The 25962-nt window shown below is 43.5% G+C and overlaps 1 protein-coding gene across 1 annotated transcript in view; it reads left to right on the forward strand.

Annotated features, from left to right (window-relative positions):
- Window positions 1-3867: 3867 nt before the first annotated feature.
- The window catches only part of LOC138268394 (leukocyte elastase inhibitor-like), a 61891-nt gene continuing 39796 nt past the window's right edge, over window positions 3868-25962 (forward strand). Inside the window, exon 1 of the mRNA XM_069217993.1 lies at window positions 3868-3987. The gene's annotated coding sequence lies outside the window, so the exon portion shown is untranslated. The remainder of the gene's footprint in view (window positions 3988-25962) is intronic.

The following is a 25962-nucleotide window of genomic DNA, read 5'->3' on the forward strand; positions in this document are numbered from 1 at the left end:
CCAACCCTGCCATAGCCCCACTTACCTGACAAGTCCTCTCCTGATGCTGACTTCCTTTATCTCTGCCTTAACCACAAATGTGCGTTGTTCAGCACATGCGTGGTTAAGGCAGAGAAAAAGGGAGTTGTGCACGCAAGCGTGGTTCCGCTTGCATGAACAATGACATCGGGGTTCCGGAGTCGTTGTTCCAGAGGTTCCCAGTCATTAACATTTTGCTTATACCCACCACAGCGCAAGGCAATGGGTCAGCCCACTTCAGCTATTGACTCCCTTTATTTTGAGTGATGGCATTCAGTTGAAGGACATTCACCTAAAAGTTGGGCGTGCTAGTGCCAGGGCCGGTAGGCCAATCGCTAATTTTATTCCAGATTTGTCTTCATTTTTATTAATTTACTTTGAGATGGGTCATTCCTTACTCATTTTTTTTTTTTTTACAAACCTATGTACACCACAGTTAGATGGCAGCCTTTTTACTTTTTTATTACTTTTGCAGTTTTAATGGGTATTGCATAGGTGCACAAAAATATTTCAAGTTTACCAAGGCCAAGCCTATTGGGTTTGTCTAAGGTTGATAAAATGTTTTAAGTGTGAATGCATTACAGTTTAATGATTGCATACTGATTCGTGAACTGGCTCTTGAACCATGTCACCCGATTCTTCAACTAAGCTTTAAAATATGGACTTTTAGTCATGAGAATAAGAGCATTTTCACCCTTCTGGGTGTCTTTTTTACTTCTGGGATAGAGGGTACTCTCTTAATACACACAACTTCTTGATTTATTTCTCAGAATGAAGTTCCATAACTCAAAGAACTGGTTTTCAAACCTGGATATGTAAGGTAGTATTCATATAACTCTTCATACCTTGTTATGGGGTGCCGAAGCTCTTTAGCGGATGGATAGCTTGCTACACCACAGGAGAATGCATGGTTGGCAGAGAGTTATCATTGTTGTTATTCTATGTAGGAGGTATTTTGGTGTCATGCGTGAGTGGTCAGAAATGTGTTCTTATTTTGTCTTGGGGCACAGTGCCCAGCATGTGATGTACGAGGAGGTGTGAAAGGTCCACAAAGGAGAGAGGAAAGATACAGGTGAAGGAGACAGAGTCTACCTTGTAGTCCATTCTGGGGCAGAGGCACTAAAACAATAAAGGCAGCTACTTAGCACCAACCTAGTCAGGGGGGTGTGGGTCTTGTGTGCATGTACACCAGAAAAGAGGCAAATTTGAGAAGAATGAAAGTTGGAGCCATGAGTGAAGCACTTTATTAAAGACCAGTGTACTGCTGACTGCTGTTCAAATACACTTGATCATAGGTGCTGGAAGTAGGGGTGCTGCAGCACCCCCAAAATAACAATAGTAGAGTTCCAAAGGTGAATGAGCAATAAAGATGCCTTCAAATTTTGTTTCTATCTTGTCACATTTGCTTTGTGATTTTCTTCGCCATGGTTGATAGAGCGGCCTCTGAATTTCTCTGGTTGAAAAAGAAACCCAGTTTAGGCCTTAAAAAAAGTAGGCTGCCATATGTAAAGGGGGAGTGTGGCCTCCCTCACTAGTGCAACTATCAGACAGCATTTCTTGCTGCACACAGCACTCATTGGTTTGATACTAACCCCTCTCATTAGCCCCATGGCAAATGGTCGAACTCAGTCTCATTTCACCCTTTTCACTACCTGTGATCCTAACATTGTCTAACGTAACTCTACCTCTCTCTAGACATATTTTCCGTGACATGATTTATGCTCTACAGCTGCTAGATAGGAATTCATCTTCTAAAATTGACATATCTATAGCCTTATATTGTAGGATAATACAAAAACAGCATCAGTAAATTCGACCACTATCTTTGCTTTGTTACAGGAAAAATACTCAAATACTCTCTCACCAACATGGAGTTTTTTTTTAAAGTAAAATCTAGACTCTCCAATTTGGGATCTCTTCAATGCCCAACTTTGATCCACTTTATTCAAAAAGCCAGTAAAGGTGGCCACTTGGCGCCTAAATTCTACAAAATGATACTAGACTTACAATCTTCCCATGTTCTCTCATTAGGAAGCATTGGTCCGAACATTTTCAAAGTCTGAATGTACCCCTTACCGGATTCTGCCTGGCCCAACATTTCCACCAACCTACTTAAGAATAAACTGACTCAATCACTGTCCCAGGCAAGAGTGTTTGTGTCTCTTGCTGGTCCTGTGAAAAAGCCTCTGGGAACGCTGAGCACGTTTCTTTCAAATGGCTATCATCGTACTGGGACAATACCAATAAACAATCCAAGGCTATTTTTTAATGTGGTCTTCTCGCTAACTTTACCCTTTACACTGCTAGGCCTGCACATTCTTTAACCTTCCCACTAGATCTACTTGACAAAGAATCAGTTCTTCTAGGGCTTCTACTCACTGCGGCAATCAAAGTCATTCTATTGGAATGGAAGGTGCTAAATAATATACCATACCACACATAGTGGACATGGGCTACTTATCTTAGAAGCACACATAAAAGTATATCCTTTTCAACAGGGATGCCTGTCACTGCTCAATCTATTTGGCACGCACTTGATAATTTTACGGCCGTCAGCTGGTACCCTCTTGACCCACTCTGCACTCTCCACGGACATAGGCTGTCATAATCACTCTTTTCATACTGTTTTTTAACCACATGGTAGTCCCTCATCTCCTAATTTTTCTATCTCTCCTTTTTTGCCATCTTCTCCCTCATGGTAATATTATGTATGCCTACTACAACCATCGCCAACATTCGTGATTGCTGGGGCTCTATAGCACTGTTTTGTATGCTTTATTCAGCGAGACTCAGTGTTGCCCTTGCTGTTTTGCCCCAACATCCTCTGCTTGCTGACTTGTTCAAATTGGATTCTGTTTATTCATAACCCCTTTGTACAGGGTTGCAGACGGATGTATTGTCTATGGACGCCGTCACAAGCATTTTAGTAGGCTCCATGTATGTATGTAATGCATACTTTTTGTTTCCTACTATCTTTAAGAAAATAATAAAAGATTTAGAACAAAAAAAAAACTAGGTCTATGCAAAGTTAATGGCCATTCCAGTCGAAAATGTGCTATCTGTAAATGACAATGAGCTGCCATCCTATGCTTTCGTTTTATTTTTGCGACAGTGTGCTCAAACATTCACAACAAGCTACATACCGCACACTTGCTACATGGGCGAGGTTCATTTGGCACACTTGGACTCCTCAGGGTCCCTGTGAGTTCAGTTGTGTGATATTGATGACAGCACCCCCACTCTGAAAATAGTTCCAGCACCACTGCACCTGATGAGTGAGGGAGAACCAGAAGGAGCAATCAAGGTTGGCTCCTGAGCAGAAACTGCACAATCATTTTTTAAAGACCGGATTTCAGTACATATTGCGCCACACCCTTACCTACATTGTCAAGTGCTTTATTGGTTATGACCCAGAAAATGGGTGATATATAGGTTAAACTGTTAAATGTAAGGATTCAGATGATTAATTTACATATGTACTGGGCCCCGCCCTAATATACATAGGTCTCAAAGCTTATGGACATTTTTAGAGACGATTCTTTTGTCACACATCTTTTAAAGTCCCCAACTCCACACACTTTTCATCCCACTTAAATTAATGCGTCAAAATATCAACTCTTTCTTTGTGACTACAACCTAACTTTCAGTGGGGCGATCTATGTTTTTGCAATGACAAGGAAAGATTTAATCTTTGCATCTTTTTTCAAGTCATTCATCTGGTGCTGAAATATCTCTAAAACAGTCTGATGCTATTTCATGAACATCTCTGCAGTTTTGAGAAAAATCCCGCCTCCTGACCCGTTCTTTATGACCCATATTTGACCTTTTCTTGCCAATAGTAAAGGGAAGCAGTGGCTCCTCCCCCTTCCAGCCCTGCGGCTTGAGTTTCGCTGTCATATCTTCCTCTGCGAGAGCAGAACCTGCGGGAAAACAGAAACCTCGCTCAGACTGAAACATAATAGCCCTCAGGTAAGACAATCGAGTGGTAAATCGCGTGTTTGATACATTTTCCTTATATTAGTTTTTTACTAACTGCCTTGACGAAAAAGTCCCATTATTTATTCGAGTTTAGAGGCGCGGCTCACCCGCTGACATGTAGGAGCTTATATGACGGGAGATTCTTCCCTGTCCCGGCTGTTGTTTATACTGGTGTTCTCACTCTTATATACACTGCTTTGAGTTTAACCAGCCCAGCGCTGGAGTTTAAATACTTTTGAATTTTTATGATGTATGTAACTGCTTCCAGGTTCACAGTCCCGTGTTAATAAAATCATACGAGTATTTTTTTCCTCCATTTCCAGCACTGATACAGCAGAGATTAGGATTCTTAATCTATGCCAGAAATGGAAAATACTTGTGAAACCATGCATTGGGAGTAACGGGGCAGAGTCACAAGGGTGGAGTTATATTGAGGGGAATCTGAAAGCCAAATTATTAATTTACTTTAAAAAAAAACTGTGCCCTCCAAATACATTCGCAACAAGGACAAATGTGATAGTTCATCGGTTCTACATTATTTAATTGGTTAGAAAAAGGCTTACAGTAGCCTATCAGGTTAAGGCACCTGTTGCAGAGATATTTGTTTTCCCGTCTGGTATTACAGCAGTTAAAAAAACTCTGGTGGTTAATACGCTTACTTGAGAGATCTGTGTGTCTAGTAATATGTTTGACTCGTCATGAAATAGTATAGAGGGTTAATGTGCAGGGACAGAACACGGCCCGCTACAGTCCCAGCTGTGCTGGAGTCGAGTTCACCCTTCAGGACATCCAGTCAGGCGAGGCCTATATATAAATTGCTGAAAGGTATATGTATAGGAGCACTGCTAAAGATTCCATAGGGCAAGGCTTTAAGTGGGCTGGGTCCTGCTGGTTCTCAGACCTGACAGTAATTATAAACTGACTTTGAAACAGTTCCCTATGGGGCTCTGTATTCATGCCCCTAACCTTACAGGCAAAAGACTGATCTATTTCTCAACATAACTGTAGAATCCCTTAAAGTATCCATGCTAGTGATGCAATCTGTTTCCATTTCACGTTTTACTTCATCGTGTATTCCCTCAGAGAGTTTGCTTTTTCCAAAATGTTGCGTATCTGTAGTTTTTTTGTTTTCATGCAACACATGACTCCCGTGTAGTGCAAACTGAGTCGCTTGAGGTGTCTGGGTGGGTTAAGAGGCTATTTATGCCGGTGCACGAGTGAGAAATCTGAATTGAGGCAGAAGGGCAAGGCTAGATTCTCACAGTGGTTGTCACTGTCTGATGGATATGTGCAGGCTACACGCAGATCCAGTCCTTTGCCTCTCTGCAGAACGCACAGGGCGATAGTCGCTTAGGTGATATTGGTAATTGTGGGAAAGTGCAACATATGCCGATGGAGGATTTCAGAAAGATGTGGGAGAGAAAGGGCTCAGGTTTCTTAGAGTGAGAGACTGCAGAAGAAAGTGGTGTAAAAGCGAGAGTAGGAGTATCTGAGACATTCCAAAGGCAACTTATCCTTCCACAGATATTAGTAAGGTTTAAGTCACAGTTTTATGTTATCAGAATTGAAACATTCTAATTATTCACAACAAAATCATTGTTTTTATTAACTTATCTCATACAACGAACGAACATTGGCAAAGCCAATAAGTCTGACTTGATTTAAGTATGTGTGTTTGTTGTGTCACATTTCTGGAAACAATAACAAAACTCTTGAGATGTTCCAAACACTGGTCAGGTGGCACGCTTTGTAGAGCACAGGATTTAGGATAAAAGACACTTATTATGAGCGCTATGTAAACCGTTAATAATATAATTGCTTCTATATTCAGATACATCTTACATCCTTACATTGCGTTCATACTACTTTCCTACAAAACTACAAAAAGTAAAATACCTGGCATGAAATTAGACTCTGGGCCTGATTAAGAGTTTGGTAGATGGGTTACTCCATCACAAATGCAACAGATATCCCGTCCGCCATATTACAATTCTCATAGGATGTAAGGAAAAATATGATTTACTTCTGTCTAATGCAATTAATTCGATGAACTCGCCTTGAATAATATATTGTGTATCCTGACATGGTGAACAGTATATTCCACTGTTCTTAAGAGGACAAATGCCTGCTTGCTAATATGCACAATCTTATAAGACAGATGCTGAGGATCAAAATGGATTCAAAGGCACTGACTTTAAAATCCTGTTAGGAGTTAGTAGTATAGTTTTTTTCCTGTAGACGTCCTAAAGTCCTTACGCGTGTCCTGATGCCATGGCTGGTAGGTTTTGGGGCCTACCAGGTATTTTGGGATGTGATTTCCCCTCCAAATTATAAACAGTCACTTACTCATTCCCTTAGTGACTCGATTGTATGCAAAATTGGTACCCCTACATTTTGTTGGCTTAGCTAACATGCAAATCTCCCAAGTAAGCTGAGGCCTAACATATCCATGGTAAAGCCAAGGTCCAGAATCTTTTCTGTGGTCTGAAAGGGCACAACAAGCTTGCCCCCTGTCATAGACAGGGGACTGAGTTGCTGCCATGAGGCTGTCATGGCAGTGTGTTGATATTTGTGAAATATTAATCCTGAATATACTTTTTTCCTGTGTTTGGGAAAGGGCAGACTACTGGCCCCACTTGTGTAAAGTGATGCTTTGGTGTAACAGTCAGACTGTTGTGCTGACATTCAGAGTGTTTATATACCTGGGGCTGTGTTGTGTTTATGATAAAAAGACTCCATGTGATGAGAGAATGATTGCTGGGACTTGTCAGACTCATTTTGGATTGCCCCTTGTTTAGCAGGGCACTTGATGGGAGGTGAATTCAGCTTCCCCAGACAGTTCAAGTGAATTGTCTGCATTACTGAAGCTGGAGTGCGTTGATCCAGACAATGAAGTGAGGAAGGATTGAGACAGGACTACCATTAGACCTATGAGGACTTTATGCTAGAGGAGGATTGCTGATTGGTTCTTCCTGAACACTGCCATTTAGTGGATGTGGATGGTAGCTGAGAGGGGTGAGTCAGAAGATTTTGTTGTTGAATGAGAGGAAGTTTCTAGGGAGGGCCTGCCCTTTAGTCTGCCCTTATTTCTATTTCAGGAAGGCTGATGACAACCAGGTGCAGGAACGTCACCCTTCATTGTGCCCATATTTTGCATGCTCCTACTTTAAACCAGCATCACTGCTACCTGCTGTGATACCCTTCCGCATTCACAAAGGCTGTATCCGCACTACAGCCAGAAAATGTCATTTGAAAAGGAACAAAGCCAAACCTGTTCCAGGACCTTAGAGGCAGTGAATAAACATCCCCTGTCGTAAACATCAGTATAAAGATCTAATCCAAACTATCCCACTTTGCTGCAGTTCCAAGTTTTTCTTCCTGAAGTTTGTGCAGCTTGATGGATAAGCTGTGGGTCTTCCTAGCACCAGAAGCCTGCTTATGTGCCTGTCTGGAGAGAGAAGGAGAGAGAACCTGGCCCTATCCGGAGGAAGCCCAGTGAAATTCCTAATGTGTGGAACAACCAGAAGAAGCCATCTGATGTTAGTTGTAAACACAGTTCCAACACACGTCATGTGAAGTAACCCAGTCTCTGTGCATGGTTCATATGGTAAACTGTGTGAAGAAAGTATGAGCCAGAATAACAGTGTGCCGACCAGCAACCTTGCAGCATGCCTGAGGGACATGGCTTCTGTTGCTCAATGTTTAGATTATCCTGAAAGAACCATCATTGCCTTAGTAGTGGAGGACTTAACGCATGGCCCATAGACGATGACGCACCAACCAGGCTTGTCGCTCAGTTCATCCCAATGGCCCTAATGAGGCTGTCACCCTCGGTCCTGCAACACCAAAACATGACAAATGCACCATCCAGCAGTGCACCAAGCTGCATATATGGTGAGAAGGTAACAAGAGCCTGAGATTGAAACGCTGACACTGTGACTTGAATGTTTAAAGAGAAACCTGCCATTAGGAATTAACGATTTGCCAGCATAAATTCTTTGACTCAATAAAAGAGTTCTGAGGGCTTGAATCCTCTGTATGTCCCTGAGAAGCCTTTGACTGCCCACCATCGCCACCCTGAGAGTCATATGAGGAAAGTGTGCACTTGCCCCAGTTTGCAGAGACCCATGGTAAGATGAACACCATGGACAAATGGCTCAACCCTTAGGGTTATAGCCAGTAGCCCATCTGCTCCACTGAATGGTGTGTGACATGGTGAGTTGTTTTGTCTACCTGGTGAGTGTCAATACCACACGATCGGTGTTTAGGGGCACATGATTGGTAACTGAGGTTGAGGTAGCTGGCCCATAAGGCCTCCTGATGGGTTCTTGTTGCAAACTGTATGTCTTGAGATCAGTATTGCTAGTAAGGAAGTTCAGGGAAATGGGTTCTGAGATCCGTTTAGTGGTTTCTGATTCCAGACTGGTGGGTTTTGTGGACTGGATGTTGAAACCTTAAGGCAGGATGTTATTTGAGTGAAGTAGATACAGGAAAGAGGGCATTGGGTCTTGCAGGTTTTTTTTTTTTATCCACTTGGCTTGGTAGATCTGAAGTTCTAGTGCTTCCACTAATGCAGGCTTTCAATTGCTACGGATGCAGAATGCACTGTTATGACTTATTAATAGTGACTCCAGAGGAATAACACACTCTAAAGCATGGTTAATGCTGTGCCTAGCACACACAAGCACAGCACATAGCTGTTCCCTGCTGCCTGCTTATCAGCCCCTTCCTTTTGCTAATCCTTCTCAATACAGCCACATGGCAGCCCCAGTGTAACGCTTTGTTATGTCTCCCCCCCAAAACAGAGTGACTGGTGAACGCTGTGTCCAAGGCATCGTGCAATGTGATCAATCTGGTGTCTCTAGCATAGCATATAATATGATAACTTGTGACTAGACCCCACAAAGCACTGAACACTGCGTGGTAGTTACTGCTAACATAAGAACAGAATTGACTGTTAATGCTAGTTTTGCTGTTTCCACAGCATGAAACATCACAATGGTTGATAACTGACACCACTAGGACAGCACATGGCTGGACACTGGTGACCAAAGGGCAGCACGCACTCCTGTGGATTATTACGGGCAGTCCTAGGGCAGAGTGCAATGCCTTTGCTAGTGGTTACTGCCTCTAGGGAAAAGATACTACTGTGGTGGGTCCACCGCTGCCCAAGTGGCAACATTGAATGCTGCAAATGGTGTCTCTATCAGGCTAGCACTCATTCCTATATTTGGTATCTGCCTCCATGGCAACACAGACCCTGCTATGACTGGTTTACTGCTGCCCCCAATGACTAAATTGACTGTTATTGCTAGTGTTAGCTGCTTCCAGAGTCTCTCACACAGCTACTAAATCTCAGTGTGAAGCACTGTGGGAAAAAATCGGCACGAAACAGCAAATCCCACTTGCCATTTACCAAAAACATATAACCCTCTTCTTTCCTTCCTCTAGAATTACAGGTACCCCTATCAATGGCCATTTCAGGGTGAGAAATGGTGATTGTGCAAATAATAAGCAGAAGTTGGTGTTTCTTTGTTGGCTCATGTTCCCTCCATATCCCTCTAAATTGCTCATCGCCCTCGTTCCATCCCGGTTGTTGTTTTAAAGTAAAGCAGATGTGCTGGTTTAGAGCCACATAACCTTCAGTGGAGCTGGAAGCTATATGTGCCCCTCCACCCAGGATAGAGCTTGTTGCGGCTGGTCAGCCTGAGACAATCTAGCAATGACCGAGCTCAAAGCATGAGCCACTAAGAAGGCCAGCACAAAGCAAATGGATTAACTGTCCATTCCCCACATACTGTGTTCAGATCTGGCTAACATGCAAGTGCCCAGCAATAGCCTGTAATTGGCCGTGAGATTAAGCCCCAGGTATTGGACATTACCAGATTTCTGCCATCTCCAAAGAAACCGGAGTGACAGAGCACCTTGGGTAGGTAGATGACATGGAAACAACTACTGGAAAGATGCGCTCGTCAGTCCCTCCAAAACTCTAGGTACAGCTTTGAATTTTAGTGGCCAGGTGATTTGCACCCAACATCCATTGTTCACCTTTTGAGTAGAAAAAGCTATGTACACAGGTGCAGAGAAAGGACTGGACCAAATTCAGGATAATGTCCACTCCCCTTGAAAGAGTAAGGGAAGAGTCAGGAAAATACTTTATGCTTTTGAAGCTTGAAAACAGCTCCAGTTAAGGCTGTTCCACACGCAGACGTAAGCAACAATGATCTGTCAGTCGTTAATAAGATAAGAAGCTTGTGTCTGTTGCCAGGCCACTAAATGATCATTTAGAACAGAGAGCAAAGCTGACCCCTGAAAGATGATTGCAACTGCATGGCCCCAGATAAGCATGAAGACAGCAAAAAGCTACTGTGCACACTGCTGTGTGGATATATGGAGAGCACAAGGCCTCTCTCCTCTTCTGGCATCACCCTGTAGCCACGGCTGGACTGGCCTGTAGAGCAATCAAGCAGTGTCTGTCAAGCTTGTCTCACACGTGTGTGTGGGCCATGTTTTTGGCTGTTTGTGCACATTTTATATGGTCTGCAGGGCTGGCTTTTACTGTTGTTTTTCCCAGATATTAAAACAAACATTATCTGCAGTAAGCTCAAAACCATGCCGCCTTCCATACCTTGAAAAGTACCTATGTAGCGTGTCTTTACATGTTCAAAACTGCCTCAATTTGCAAACATGTCCCAGGTTTTAAGCTTTCTAATTCAATAATGGGGGCCACTTTTATTTTGTTACCCGGGTTTATTTTCTCTCCCAGCCTGACCCTGCATGAGCCCCTTGTGTTGTCTCGAGGAAGCGGCCTGGCTGCTGTCTCTGCAGATATTTATGACATGATTTGCCCCAACCACCACTCACACAAAGCCCACCTTGACTACAGTCCCTAAGCACACCTCTTCTCCTGATACACAGCAACAAACGTGCGTCCCTGACTTCCACAAAATGGTGTCCCAACCATTGCATCCCACCTACACTATATCCACTGAAACCACAAGAAACCAAATGCTCCCCAAATCTGTACCCTTCAGTGGCGGCTTCCTCTTTATGACTACATCTAAAAGGCACAAGGGTCCTGAAATCCCTTCTTGCAGTGCCAACTGCTGCCACGTGATTGATAAGGAGCACTCTACTTCTATCTTGAGCTGGTTTGTTCAAATTGTGCACCATCTCTGCCTGCCACCTTGACCACAATGGAAGGTAGACAATGAAATAGACTGATACTCTGCCTGCCTGCATACTCAGAGTAACCTTAGACTGCATATAACTGTCCCACATTTGTAAGATATGAACATTCAAGTCTAGTGACACTGTAGAGAAGCTATTTAACAAAAGAGGTGTGTTTAAATATCTGCATAAATCATTAGAAAAGTGTGTGATAGAGTGCTGTGTTTCTTTGCTTTTACATGTAACACAAACAGAAATATAGCACTGCCTCGACATTTTATGTATTGTGCAATATCTATGAAAGGTTTTAAACAAATATTGCAACCAGCCTTAAGGTGTAAGGTTTGACTAGAACATTGCTATTTGCTATACCATGAGAGTGTGTGTGCAGTAGGATGATGCTCTTGTGATTTCAGAAGCCGTAGCAATACTTGTCATGAAGGTTGCCTAGCTACCATTGAGATCTTGGCCCCAGACAACTGACCTGACAACCTACCAGGATATATAACTCCTTTCTTTCACGCCTCAGCGATTACTCACTGCAGTTGAGCAACCAAAAAACAAAAAAAAACAATTTGTGCTGACACTTGATGTCCCCGATGTCTCAAGAAGGACAGCAGAAAACGGAATCACACCTAATAACTGTTTGCAAATGCATCCTTAAGAACAAGCAGAACTTGATTGAAAATAAGACACACAAACCCTGAAATGTTTTCATTCATAGTAAATAAAACATGTCATGCTATAATGGAAAATTGGAAACAGGCGAAAAAAAGTGGTAGAACTGTGAAACATGGAGACACCCAATATTAGAGGTATTGAACAACAAAGTTCCCAAAGGCCCTCAGGGACACCAGTGTGACACCACAAACTGTGGGGTACTTATCGGGCCTTGCTTCAAGCTAGCCTGGCGAATGAAGGGTGATACCCTGAAACCGGTACCAGGATGCTTGCTTCTGGTCTATGGAGGACCAGGCTGACCAGTTAGGGCTGGACTGTTCCCATGGGAAACAGGGTCAAGACTAATTTGCATGTGGCTGGGTCCAAACTGGGGTGGCATGGTGAGCAAAAGAACGCCGAAGCATTAAACCCAGATCTGTGACTGGGGGTGAGTGTTTGAAAAGTTTCAGCACTCCATCCATCATCCTTTTGTGGTGCCTCAATTGTGACACTTGGCCGAGGGTGTAGCCAGTGGCCTGTGCACCTGGGGTTGTGGCTGTTGGCGAGCGATTGCATCCACTGTCTCCTCTTTGACTTTTACCGCCTTGCATGTGTGTTTGGCTGCTGGGTGCTGGACCAGTGCATACTCCATCACCTCCACCATACTGTTGGACAATTCATGGGAGCATGCAAGGATCAAAATGTCCTCCAGCTTGATTGCCAGCTGGCAAAGGATGAGGCATCATGGAACAGCGGACTGCCAACCTTAGATGAGCTTTGCCCTGACTTCCTTGTGCTGGTCGTCATCCATGGAGGGACCAGCCAAGGCCCTCAGGCGTGCATCCTCCCACTGGCGGGCCTGTCACAATTTGAAGTGTTCATAGTCTGGGTTTAGTTGAAGATCAAAGTGGACGTTCCTGGCCGGCACAGCTGTGTCATAGCCCTGATCATTCTATCCATCTCCTCCGAAATGGAGTAAAAGAGATCACTTTACTGTGTCATCTGTCTTGCGCTTGGTGCGAAAGTAGTTGCTGAGCCTGCGGATCCATGTCTTCCACCGTGGCACTGCCATTGAAGGGTCAATCAGCTCACTGAACTGTTGGAAGACGGGAAGCGCGGCTTGAACAGCTGGACCAGGTGGCGATGGACTGCCTGGGGCAGTTGTTGATCATCATTCATCGGGGCTTGAGAAACCACTTGTGCGTGGTATTTGCGAAGCATTGCACCGGCCAGGCATGTGAAGACGTTGGTAGGCATCTAGATATGTGTGGATGAAGGCAGTCTATCCGCCTCACGCCAGAACACCCTCATTCTGGGCACCCACCAGTCAGACAAGGAGCTGACGGACCCAGGCACTGCTGGCACACTCAGGGAACGCCCAGGCAACTTCCTTCTGGGTGTGGAAGCAAATAAGGCGGCCTCCGCAAGGTCAGACACTACAGGGCATGTGGAGGGCAGAAGCAGAATGCAGCAGGGTGGCCCCAGGAACCTGGATCCAAGGTAGGAGGTCTGAAGCTATAGTATCAGCAGAGAACCAGCAGTTGGCACAGCTCCCATTCCGAGCCTGCTGGTCAGGACTGCAATCAGCGGCTAGCAGGCACCGTCGCGGGCAGGCGAGGTTCCTGGTGCATATGTGGAGTGCTATTCTAACTCTGACAAACAGGAAGTTACATAGAAAAAGTGCAGAAATGGCCACTCCTGAGCAATTCTTCAAGGGGATTGCTGCTTCTGAAAGGAGATCTAGTGCCTTCAAAACAGCTAAAAGTGAGAGGGTTCAGAATTTTATTCCAGAAGAAATTAAGTTAAATTGGGAGGGGGACTTTGAGCATTATCTGAGCGTTATGGGAAGGGGCAGATGGAAGCACTTCTCGCCATCTTGGAGGATATTGCCAGGTGTTGCACTACAATAGGGTTACCACCCTAATGGGTCAGAGTGCCACTAGTGTTGGGAGAAACTGGGTTGCTGGACCTGGATCAAGGTTCAGAACATTTTAGAAGGTCCACGGAGCCCAACGCCAGGCATCCCCAGCTTGAACGGACTACATATTGGAGTACTATTGATTACCTACCCATACCTCCATTGCCAGCGGGAAAAACATCAGCAGCAAGACAGTGGTAAATAATGTGCACACTTATTGAAATCCCATACCTGTAGACTACATGATTTCCATGTGGTGTTTATAGGATTGTCTTGCCTGTATTGTAATGATGCCAGGGCGTAAGGCATGAAATGTCAAAATGGCCAAGTTGTTACCAAATAACACGTACTGCATTGTTACGTTTCCCCTTTTTTACAGTTATCTGCTTCTCCATACAGGCTGGCACGCAGAAGACTGGTTTTAGTGGAACAATCACCATGTCATTGTGTGCTACAGACCTTAAGACAGTCCTTTGTCAGTATATTGTGCAAAAATGATATGAGTAGTATGCACATGCATTGAGAAGTTAGGTTAGACTATGATCGTAAGCACTTATCACATCATGTAGTTCACTCAGATAATGTGGAAATACAACATAGGCCATGGCATTGTCCCACGCAAACCATGTAAACATCTATTTAGCAGCTGCTGTTTGTGAAGTCAACAGCTATTATCCATTATGTCATGTGGGTCTCTGAGTAAGCCATGCATACGTTGGTGCCATTGTGAGGATATGTCTGTCTATGTTACATAGTTTGAGTAAGTGGACCCATCTCATTGTCCATCGTGACTTGTGAAAATTGTGCCAAGTATCTTGGATGTGGGAAAACAAGTTGGCCAAATTCATCCACTGGACATTGGGACGTAAGAAATCCTTTGCAGGTTAACAGAAGTGTTGAAGACGGGAATTGGCATCTGTCTCACAGAGGCTAATGTGAAATTCCCTGTGTAATCTTTGCAAAGTAGTGAACGAATCTGCTCATGGACCTTTCACTTTCTCCATATCACTTTGTAGCGTGCATCTAGCACTAAGGCAGAGTGTAAGAGGAACAGGGATGGAGGAGAACATGGACCTCACCAGCTAGATGGGCATAGAACAATACAACCACATAGGGTTAAGGATATGACTGGAGACAGGCAAGGTTGCAATCTAAGTGGAGGCTCAGTCACTGAAGAGGGGACCATCATCCTTAATGCTACTTGCTAGGAGGAACCTGATGACAGAGCTCCTCTGGGACATGACATAATTTTGTGTCTTACCTGACTTCCTGTCAGGGTGGATTCTGTGACAAGAGACATGTGAATGAGGACAACTGTGAGAGGTATGACAACGTGTGCTGATGTGGCTAAATAACAGGGGTAATATAGAATATCTCTTACAAGCAACAATTTAATAACATTTGTTTGTGATAAAGGGGTCAATGAGATGTAGATGTTTGTAAAGTATACTGGAGGGACTAGGGCCACAGACGTACCTGAGCAAAAGATGGTTTTGAATTGCTGCTTGCAGGATAGCCTCTGATATGTGCCATTTGGGTGGACTGCGATGTGCACACTAGGAGACTTGGTTTACTACAGCTGTGGAGAGTATTACAATATCACAATACAAACAGTATGTAGTGAAGGAACATATCAGTATTCTGCAGGTATTGAATATCCTCATATTTGTTTCATGGGTAACAGTAAGAGTGACAGCGGGGCAAATGTAAAGAAAACATACATATGTCATGAGAATTTGATAGATTCATTGAGAAAAGCTGTGATAGCTTGATTGCTTGCACTGAGGATCTGGGGGTCATTGATGACCAGCATCAGATACTTAGGTGGTGGCAAAATCACTTGCTGCCCCGACCTTGGCTCTGCAGCCAGATGATAGGCTCAAATGGTGCACTGCCTAAAAATGAGAGAGTGGGGTTTTAGGAACAAAAGGAGGGGGGGAGGTGAGTTAGGAAGTAGGCATTGGAAAATAGGTACAATTGATAAGATGATGTTGTTACTGAGTTGTTCCTCTTATTCAAATTCAAAATATACAACAAATATATTCAGAGGACCTATGTGTGAGACAAATACTGCGCTGGCTGAGAAACATGCTTGCCAGGACCTTCATACTACAAGAGATTGGAATAGGTTTGCGAATGGGTTACTTTTCCTACTAAAGATATTGTGGTCAGAAACTGGAATCAGAAATGCAATCTTTCTTTAATCAGCAAAACATGTTACTCAAACCTGCACCTTATAGTCTAATGTTGTCTTTTTTCTGAAGTCTCTTGCTTTCTTTATGTAGAAGTAAGGTTGATAACCTTTTGGAGGATGGCACCAGTTCCTTTTCAGAGAATCGTCTGTCAAATTCCCAAAGAGGTAGTTCATTATCGTTCTTTCAGAACACTGAAAGCATTAGTCAAATTCTACTTCAATGTATTAACCTCTAGTACAGGCGTCTCCAACGAGTAGCTTGTGAGCTACTAGTAGCTCTCCAGCTACCTGTAAATAACTCTCCTATGTGCAGGCCAGCCTAATAAGTTAGAAACATTTGCTTTGTTGAATTGATATATGTATGCCCAAATTAAAAAGCCTATAATCGAGATGAAAATGTGTGCATTTTCAGAACTCAGAAGCTGATGTATGGAGAAAAATAGTAGACTTGTCAAGATATATTTAAAGTTGATGGAAGTGATAAATCATGTAGCAGTAGAGAGATATATTACGAATATCTCCTTGGTGCCAGAGTCATTGCAGCTATGGCTGTCATACAATAGCTTTTTAAAGGCATTCTAAACTTATAAAGCCTTTTTCACATTACTCCTGGCAACCCTAACTGATGCACCAAGATGACCACTGCTAATAATCTTGCATGAAGAAGCCACTGATGTATTTTTTCTGATGTGCTTACTATTAATAATATTAGTAGCTCGGGGTGATTTTCATTGAACATAAGTATCTCTTGTTACAGGAAAGGTTGGGAATCCCTGCTGTAGTAGCTATGGAGCTCTGTTGCCTACATGGGTGCACACCTTTGTAGATAAATGTCATGTGCTGTTGTATCTTTTCTGTCCAAAAGTCTGAATTCACCACTTTACATACAAGCAAACAAATATCGAGGCTCAACTCTGACATGAATAAACATTCGCCAAAATTGTAAACAAGGGAGGAAGGAAACCCTAATCCCCCTACTTTTGGAAGTACAGCACACGTCACCTTTCTGAATGCTCTCTCTCTCGAGATATATCCTCACTTAAAGCAAGACGTTTCAGTCACTTCCAAAACCAAGTGTCTTTCTGAATTCTTTGAGACTCTTATTCTGGACTTATCTTTGAATACTCTGAAATGCCCAAATACAAGCTGCAGACTCCTGCTGGGGTGGGTAACAAACTTCCTTTAGCTGCTGCTGTTCACTCTTAGCAACTGATTAATGGTTTACATCGGGGCAAGGCTTCTTTTATAGAATGGTACTGCCCTTGTGGAATGAGATCTCATGAAGTCCAAAATAGTCATTGCCATCTCTGAAAGGGACAATATTAACTGAGTGCCTCATATAATGACTTTTGTGAATGAGGCCACAGTGCTTATGGCCACTCCTTTCATTGCCTGAATGTTCAACAAATGCCTTAGGCAACGGCCTCCTTGTGTTGCAGTCAGGCTCAAGGTGCAGTAAGGAGATTTTAAATGACTGGCTAACGGACAGCCTAGAGTGAGGCAGAAGTCATTACTTTAGAATGGATGATATATACATATACCTGCCACGTTGCAAAATTCAAGGGTGTTTGTCAGATATTCACCAAAAGCTTTTCCTATGAAAACTAGATTCTAACTATAATTACCTACTGGCGACCACCAGTAGGATATCTGTATATATATATATGTATATATATATATATATAATTAAGACCAACTTTTCGCATAGACAGATTTTTTTATTTTGCTAATAACTTTATAACTTTGGCACCATTTGACCAATCTTCACAAAATGTCCAAAACTAGTTTGCCACTCACTTCAGCTGCTGTCTTTAAAGTTTTGGTGTGATTTGTCATGTGGGGGCTAAGAAAAAGAGGGGAGTCTCCAAATGCTTTTTTCCCATGCAATTTCCTGCAGGGATTTTGAACATGACTATAGCCTGAACCACTGGACAGAATTACACCAAATTTGTCAGAAAGGTAGTTCTTGGTCCAGGAAGAGACTTTTTTTGTTATTTGGTGTAAATCCGTTCAGAAGTTTTAGAGTTATTAAGAGAAAAAGAGATCTAGATATGTAGGGACGCAGATCCTCCATGGATCCAACAGTCCTTGTGCTGATATCTGATTGGCTGCCAACACTTCAACTAGGAAGTCATTTTGGGACTAACTCAGCCAAGTCCCAAAAATAAAGTAAAAGAATAGAAAAGGGAGCAGGGTAGGAATACCCTGACTCCCTACCCCTACTGCTGGGTTCCCCCAGGCGACCTGCCAGGAGAAACAAAAATTTTTTTTTAATTGCTGCAAAATCAGAGAGCATCTGCAAATCTGCTGCAAAAAAAAAAAAAAGAAGTGCGATCTCCCAAACTTATTTAAAGATTAGCCCTTGGGTGGCCCTGGTCCTGGGGGCAAGCCACTTATAAATAAATCACTAAGGGGGTGCAAGTGGCTCCCGTCAGGCTATTTACAGCCCCTGGGACCACCACCTCCCTGGGGCTTAACAAATACATTAGAGGGTGCCACTTGGCCCCTCCTGCATGGCACTGCTGGGTTCCAGGGACCACCACCTCCAAATGGTCAGAAATCCAAATAAAGAGGTCCTGGGGTCCTGAGGGTGACCACCTACCCGGGGCTGGCCCTCTGCGCAATGAAGGAGGGCCGTCACTAATGGCCTGGGGGTCTGCCACCTGCGAGAGCCATCTCCCAAGGTGAACACCCACGGGAGACAGCAGTTTGCTTTTGCTTGGCATATACATTAGTGGTATGCAACTTCTTCCCGTCTTTTTCCTGGATGATGGACAGCTTACCAAAAGGCCCCCTGAGCGTATTGGAGATACGTTCTTAATGTAGAGTAAAAGGAGCACGTCTCCACGAAACAATGAAGCACTTACTACATATAGTACCTTTGTTTGGTTGAGATTCAACTCTTTGTAGTCTTGTCATCTTCTCTACACGAGGGTTCATGCTATTGCAGCTTTTCGTATGAAGATGGTCGAGGAACAATCAAACTGACAAAATTACAGGCACACAACATCACTGGAGACATTACTTGGGGATTCTTTATGCAGCTGTAGGCAGCTCTGGTGTGGATTAACAACGCTATACATTTAACCAACAAGGTAACCAGTAGAAAGTATTCCAGTTGGAAAGATATTTTGCTCAAAACTGTGGCCTCTTCTTGGATAAATAGGCATGTTGAGATGCATTCTGGCACCTGTGCTTAATTCAGAGAAATTAATCCTGAACTGGAAGCAATTACAAATGTAAACAAATCAGGTGCCCCAGTTCAAGCTCTGCTTCCAGGCCCTTTGGCCAAACCCCGCCTCTCACTGCCGAAGGGTGTGCATGGCGCTGGGTTGGAAGCTTACTGGGGGTTGGTTGCAGGGCCTGGCCACAGTGTTAGTTAAAATCCGTAGAAATTCACTGAAAAAAACAAAACAAATTATAGTTAGGAATTGGCATTTAAAAAGCCTTAGAAATCCACTGAAAAACTTTGGAGCTATTTGACAAAGCTGCATGAAAGTTTCCAAAAAGAAGTTCATCCACCTCAGCTTCTTCTTGGAAAGCTTTTCATCGATCCATCAACCGAGGGCAATAATTGGCTTATTTCCCATGTTAACTCCCTTAATTCACTTAAGAAACTTTGCTGTACGATACATAAAAAAAAAACAGCTGAATGGAATTACACCAAATTTGGCAAACAGTTAGGACTTTATTCAAAAGGTATGCTTTCAGGGAAATTCATATTTAAAGAGGTGCTTGGATTGGGCTTCACAGGGTTAAAAAGTTAAGTATATTGAGATGGTTTGTCCTCTGGGAGCCCCTGGGTACTAAAAATTAGAAAAAAATAGGGCTCTCTGGTTCTGTCACGGTTTTGGGCGGGTCTGATCAGGATTATGGTTGGGACACCCCTTGAGGTCACGAATATCCTAGAGAGGTAGTGTGCTGGGGCAGAAGAGCAGCTAAAGGCATACACGGAAAGGACAGCTATGGACAGGCACAGGAAACAGGAAAGTAAAAGCAGAGCAACCCTTGTGTGAACAAACAGGAAACGGATTACCAGTGGACAAACACGCTGGGGTTGTACACAGAGTAAGGCGCAGAACCTCCCACAGTGACAGGGAATCTCAATGCCTCTGTGCAGTTTGCTCTTACAGATAGTCACCCTGCTAGCCCCATAGAAAGGAGGCAGCAGAAGTGATTCTGTCTCTGGACCCTAGAGCACAGACAAGGAAAGTACTTACATACACAAGACACACTCTTGAGGGTCCAGCTGGAAACACAGTGGCGATTCCTGAGAAAACAGCAATAGCACACTGTCACTGTTAGGCACGAAATACAACGTATAACACTGGACAAGGATGGGGGCTGGAATTGCCTCCTGGAAACCAGGAGCCAACCCCAGTACACAGGAGGACATGTATACACTGGTGAAGACTGATAGAACACTTACCAGACACAAAGAACCAAGAAGAAACAGAAACAGAAGGGAACAAACAAAGAGGCAGAGGCAAGAACTAGGAACAGGCTCAGGCTGAAGCACAGACGGGACTAGGACTTGAAAACAGGGCACAAATTTCTGGCTGGGGCAAACAGAGACAGGACTGGGAAACTGAGAACAGGCTCTGGCTGGAACAGGCAAGGACAGGACTGGAATACAGGGAGTAGGAAAAGAGCAGTAAACAGGACTGGGAAACAGAGAGCAGGTTCAGGCTGAAACAAGGCAGGAGCAGGGCAGAGAAACAGGGAGCAGGCTCTGGAAGAAACAAACAGGTACAAGGCTAAGAAGTAGGGAGCAGACTCTGGCTGGAACAATCAGGAGCAGGGCAGAGAAACAGGAAACAGGATCAAGCAGGAACAGAACAGGAACAGGAACAAAACTGGAACACCATCCAACAAAGGGTCTGTAACACAAAGGAATCGAAGTCCGATGCACGACAGGGAGCTTGAGGAAATGGCTGCTTATAAGCAGTTCTAAGCTGGGCTGCACAGGAGAGGTTTCAGGTGTGTATAGTTTCGGACACTTGCAAGTCCTGGAGGAGAGGATCCAGTGGAAAGGAGCAACTGGACTTCTCCCATTGAAAACAATGGGAAACAGAATCCGGGTTTTCCTGACTACCAAGCTGTGCATTGTGGGATTTGCAGTCCCAAGAAGCAAATGTAGTACTATACAAGTGTACCATAGAGAAAAGAGAAACAAACAGGGGTCAGCAAGGGACTCTAGATAGGTGTTCAAGGTGATTCCCAGGCTTCTGACAGTCCCCTTACAGCGCCCCCTGGAAATGGGACGACCGAGTCGTAACAGGTTCACTGAGAGAGATTTTTCCCCTGTCAGACACTTGGACTAGGACTAGTACGCTGGTACCAAGGGGTCTGCTTGACTTTCTGCAACCGAGAAGAAAATATTGCAGCCGCCATTACAGTACTTGGGAACTCAGTCCCTTGTTCAGAAACTGTCCCTGACTTCAAGGCACTTATGGGGTGGGGGCCTACAAGGGTTCTCTTGGGCCGATTTTTTTTCCATGCCATTGGTACCTTGGTACTCCAGCAGGACTAAGCGGGCCCTCCCATTAGGGACCCGAGTACCTGTTGCTCAAGCTACACTCTCTAGGACTGCAGTGAGGCAGTTTTGTGATTATAACTAACGCTCCATCATGCACTGCATATGACCTTACATATTACATCACTCATGGCATCTAAAATGAAATCATGGGACACATCACTAATGACATTATCCAATTATTGTCCTATAGAATTTGTAGACTTGAAGTAATTTAACATGCTGCACCTGTGCATATTGTTCTATCACAAATCAAGTGATAATGAACGTAATGATTGTCCACATGCTGGAAACAGCAGATTTGTCAAGTCATCTACATTTGGTGGATTCTACCCTCTTTTACTGGTGTTCACCCACCTAACAATCAAAATACCTCCATAGACTTTAATAGGACTGCCCTCTTTCTAAATCTTGAACAACCTCTTCAGAGATTTGTATTCGAGTCACCTTAATGGAAACCCTCTTAAAATTTTTAATGACCTGCTATTTTAAGTCACAGTTGACAGTTATGCATTTACCACTGACCAGAAACCTTCTGCTAGGCCTTGTGGACAACTCCCTGTAGTTTGCTATAAAATACACTGCATACATTCCTGAGATAGCAGACAGGCATAATACCTTGGAGCCATGCTCACAACCCTTTTGAGCTAAAACACCTCTACGTGTGATACCCCTACATTCTGCTATATTTAACCACCTGCAGTGTCTCAAAGTCATCGTAGAACCTCTGCAAAGATGGTGGTGACACTTGGATTTTTCATAATCCCTTTGACTTTAGTCATCTAACATTGATGGCAGGACCTCCCAATCTGAAAATTGTTTCAGGACCACTGGTTCTCATTAGCTCAGACTTCAAAGTCCAAGTCACATTTAGCCCATCAGACAGCAGCTCACAGGTGTGATATATAGTGTGAGGCACGAGGACACTCCTTTTATAGGCCCCTGCATGCAGTGATCAGTGCTTATCCCAGGATTAAGGAGCAGCGTCGGACTGCACTTGAAGCGTGGGCTGTCTTGGCAAATGTTTCTCCCCTTTTTAAGCTGTGGGAAATAATCTTAGCACATCAGCTGTCTCAAAGCTGGCTGAGTCACAGACCGATTGCTCCAGTCACTTGGACTTACACAACATGACGCACCTGTAGGCATTTCCGTGTATTCCTGCCTCCCACTACCTTGATGACAGTGCACAAAGGGACCAGCTACAGCCTCTGTCAGCAGAACCAGACTGAAAGGACTGATGTTCTACCTGACCTTTCATACTAGCAGAGAGTTTGAAGCACCTTTTGTTGGTTAGACTGTTGCAAGTTTCAAGATTGCGTTTACCTTTTACACATGGGTGCTTCTTTGTAATCAAAGCTGGGTTGCACCTTGCTTCCTGTATCCCACCATAAGTTTTAATGACCCTGGTTCTGATTTGCTTTCTTTGACTGGGAGCTCAGCTTTAAAGACAGGGATTCTGGCCCTCCGTTACCTCGGAGGGGCACAGGTGGGAGGCCACGAGACAACTAGGGAGCCGAAGTAGGCAACCTATTTGGGAGCTTGAGGAATGTTCTAATTATGCCATGTAAGTTGTCTAGTTAGGAAATAATGGCAAGTGAAACTGCCATGAGTGTGCATTTGTATTACTTGTTATGCCAGGGGCAGCTGATGCCGTACCCTGCAGGATGATGAACCGGCCTTGCGGCTCCGGATCTTAATACAATCATGCAGCTCCCCCCAAGGCCGACTAACACAGACACTAGCCGGGAGCCCATATCTGATGACGAGTCTTCGGGTGGAGGGGGAAAGACTGTGAGGGTGAGAAAGTTCCAGCTGTGACGAGTATTTTACTAACTATAAGCACAAAGCCTTAATCTGGTGCTGCGCCGCTAGGTTGTCTATGAGAGAGACAGTTAAAGATCTCAGAGTACAAGTACAGATATAACATCAAACCCAGGCCAGGTACAGAACTGAGATCACTTACAGCACTGAAATACCAGGACAGGTATGGCCTGGCTCAGTGCAGCAATTGCAGGCATGCAGTGCATTAGTGCCAGCTAAGTCCTAAAACAATGTAGCTCGCTTTGGGCACCCCCAGCATATTAGTTACATTTTTTAAATCAGGTACAGAACTGAGAGCTTATACAAGATAAGCACATGTACAAAACAGGTGCAGCATTGAGACTGCGCACCAGACAAAAATAGTTCAGAGAGTATCAGCCCGGGCTAAAGAGCTTGATTGCAAACATTTGACAGGTCTCCAGTTTTCAGATCACAAGTCTGACTATTGGTTGGCCTCCTCCCTCACTCATCCTTCTGAATTAGATACAATGAATGCCTATGTGTTGTGTTAAACAAAGTAAGATCTGTTACTTCCTGTGACACAATTCTACACAGATGCTTTGTGTCTTAAACACTTGATTGGGTCGTGATGGGTTCCCCATGAGTTCATCGGACTAACTTTTTTTTCCCTCCCCATTCTCCCCAGAACAACATCCCTGATGCTGGTGTTTTACTGCATCACATCCACCTTCTGCTCTATAGACGTGGTCGAGCCAACAAATTAACAGGGAGAGCTGAACCAAGGGTCAGCTCTCTCTGAGCGCATGGCCACGAGCTGAGCCTTAAAAATATTTGCCCTGTAAATCATGAACAAGATCTTGTTAGAATATGATATAGTGTCTTCAGAATTCAAAATAGTGTATATTTTTAACACACGGACATGTTTCTGCATTGTGAGTATTTATTAGTAGATATTTTTTTAAACATAAACTGATAAATATTACTGCCCCCGCTTGATGACAATGCTGTTCGTGAAGTAGAAGGCAAGTCAGTAATCATGTGTACCCCATGTGTGGGCTAGATTCTGTTCTACATGGAGCAAAAGTTTAGTCTTGTGAATCAAACAAGAGGTTTTGAGTACAGCTCACATGCTGAACTCACTTATTTTGAAGTACTCTGATGTGTGATAATGAAGAAGAAGGAAGGTTTCTTGAAATAAAATATTTGCCTAGGATCATGCAATTTAAGACCAGTTTATGGAACAAGAGCGTTACAGTTAGGTCGAGTAGATTATTCAAGTTACTAGACCTACAGGTATGGTAACATTTGTATGTATTTTTGAGGCCAGCTTGTGTACACACAGTAACTCTATGCTGTATATGACTTTAGGCCCTTTAGACCAACTTTCCTTTTTAAAATGATGCAATGGTTTATCGAGTAATGGGAATAACAATAACAAATGAACATGGAAAATCAAACTTTGGGACCCTCCCCCTTTTTTTTTGGTCCCCGCTTGATGGTTCAGCAGAAAACTTTCCATCAAGCAGCCAGTGTGGATGAACGTCTTTTGGAAAGTTTCATGCACATTTGTCAAAACATGCCAAAGTATTGAAAAAAAACAAAAATGCTCCTATAGAATATCTGACCTAACTATAATAGCTGTGTAGCAGAAGGTGGCTGCAGGGTCTGGCCTGAGGCCAAGACCCGCTTACAACCCATCAGGAGCAGCCTTGTTGCACATGACATTCCGACATGCTTAGCAGAGGTTGTCCATGTCTTTTTGTTTTGTGTAACAGTATCATCGCTATACCACAGGAGGTGCTGCAGTTCCATTGACCCAAAATAATATATTTTTTTAATTAATTTAAGGTAGTGTCTCTTTGGAATCCTTTGGAACCCTTTGGAATGTTCTGTTTCAGGTCTAGGGGACCAAGTCCTTGAGTTCTGTAATGGCAGCTGCAACATTTTCCTCATTAGATACTGCAGTACTGTTAACGCTGAATTTTTATTAATGATTATTCATGTATTCTGAGTGTTGAATTTGCATAGAAAATGAGTTAACGTAGAGAAATAATGCACACATTTGAAATTGTGCTTACTTGAGTGGCCACCAATGATCACAAAGTGCACTTATTAATGTAAAATGTTGAGCAAATGTTTGGATTAATGTAGTAGTATGTCATATTTATGGTAATGTATTTGTTTTATTAATCATAGACCTTAAGTTAGCAATGTCTTGGACCTAGTTGCATGGCCTCATGTCAAGCTGCATTGCTTAGGCGATTTAAAAAGTGGCTGCTTCATAGAATTAAATTGTGATTTTCCACTGCATTGACCAAATGCTAGTAGTTGAAATTCTTTCCCATGAGAACGGCTTGCTAGAAAATTTTGTACTAGCTAGGGATACATTGTATATCTTAGTGTGTGTAACGATAACATTCCCAGGAGTAGACAAAAAATGCACTGACTTGAGTATAAACTGATACAAATTTGTTACCTGACAAGCTCAACGACGGGAAGAGGAGCCAATCATCAACATGAGAACAGTGGACTAGTAAAATTCTTAGATTTTGGGTTCTACTTTCATTGGACTAAACGTAAACGTGCTGTGAGTCTTTGACCAATAGCAAAGTGGCAAGTAGTTTTTAGGAAATCTAACTTAGCCAGACTGCATCAAGAGGAGATGCACCATTCTCCCCATTTCTTTTGAGAGTTCGGTAATTATTC

Source organism: Pleurodeles waltl, chromosome 2_1, assembly GCF_031143425.1.
Source record: "Pleurodeles waltl isolate 20211129_DDA chromosome 2_1, aPleWal1.hap1.20221129, whole genome shotgun sequence".
Taxonomy (NCBI): Eukaryota; Metazoa; Chordata; class Amphibia; order Caudata; family Salamandridae; genus Pleurodeles; species Pleurodeles waltl.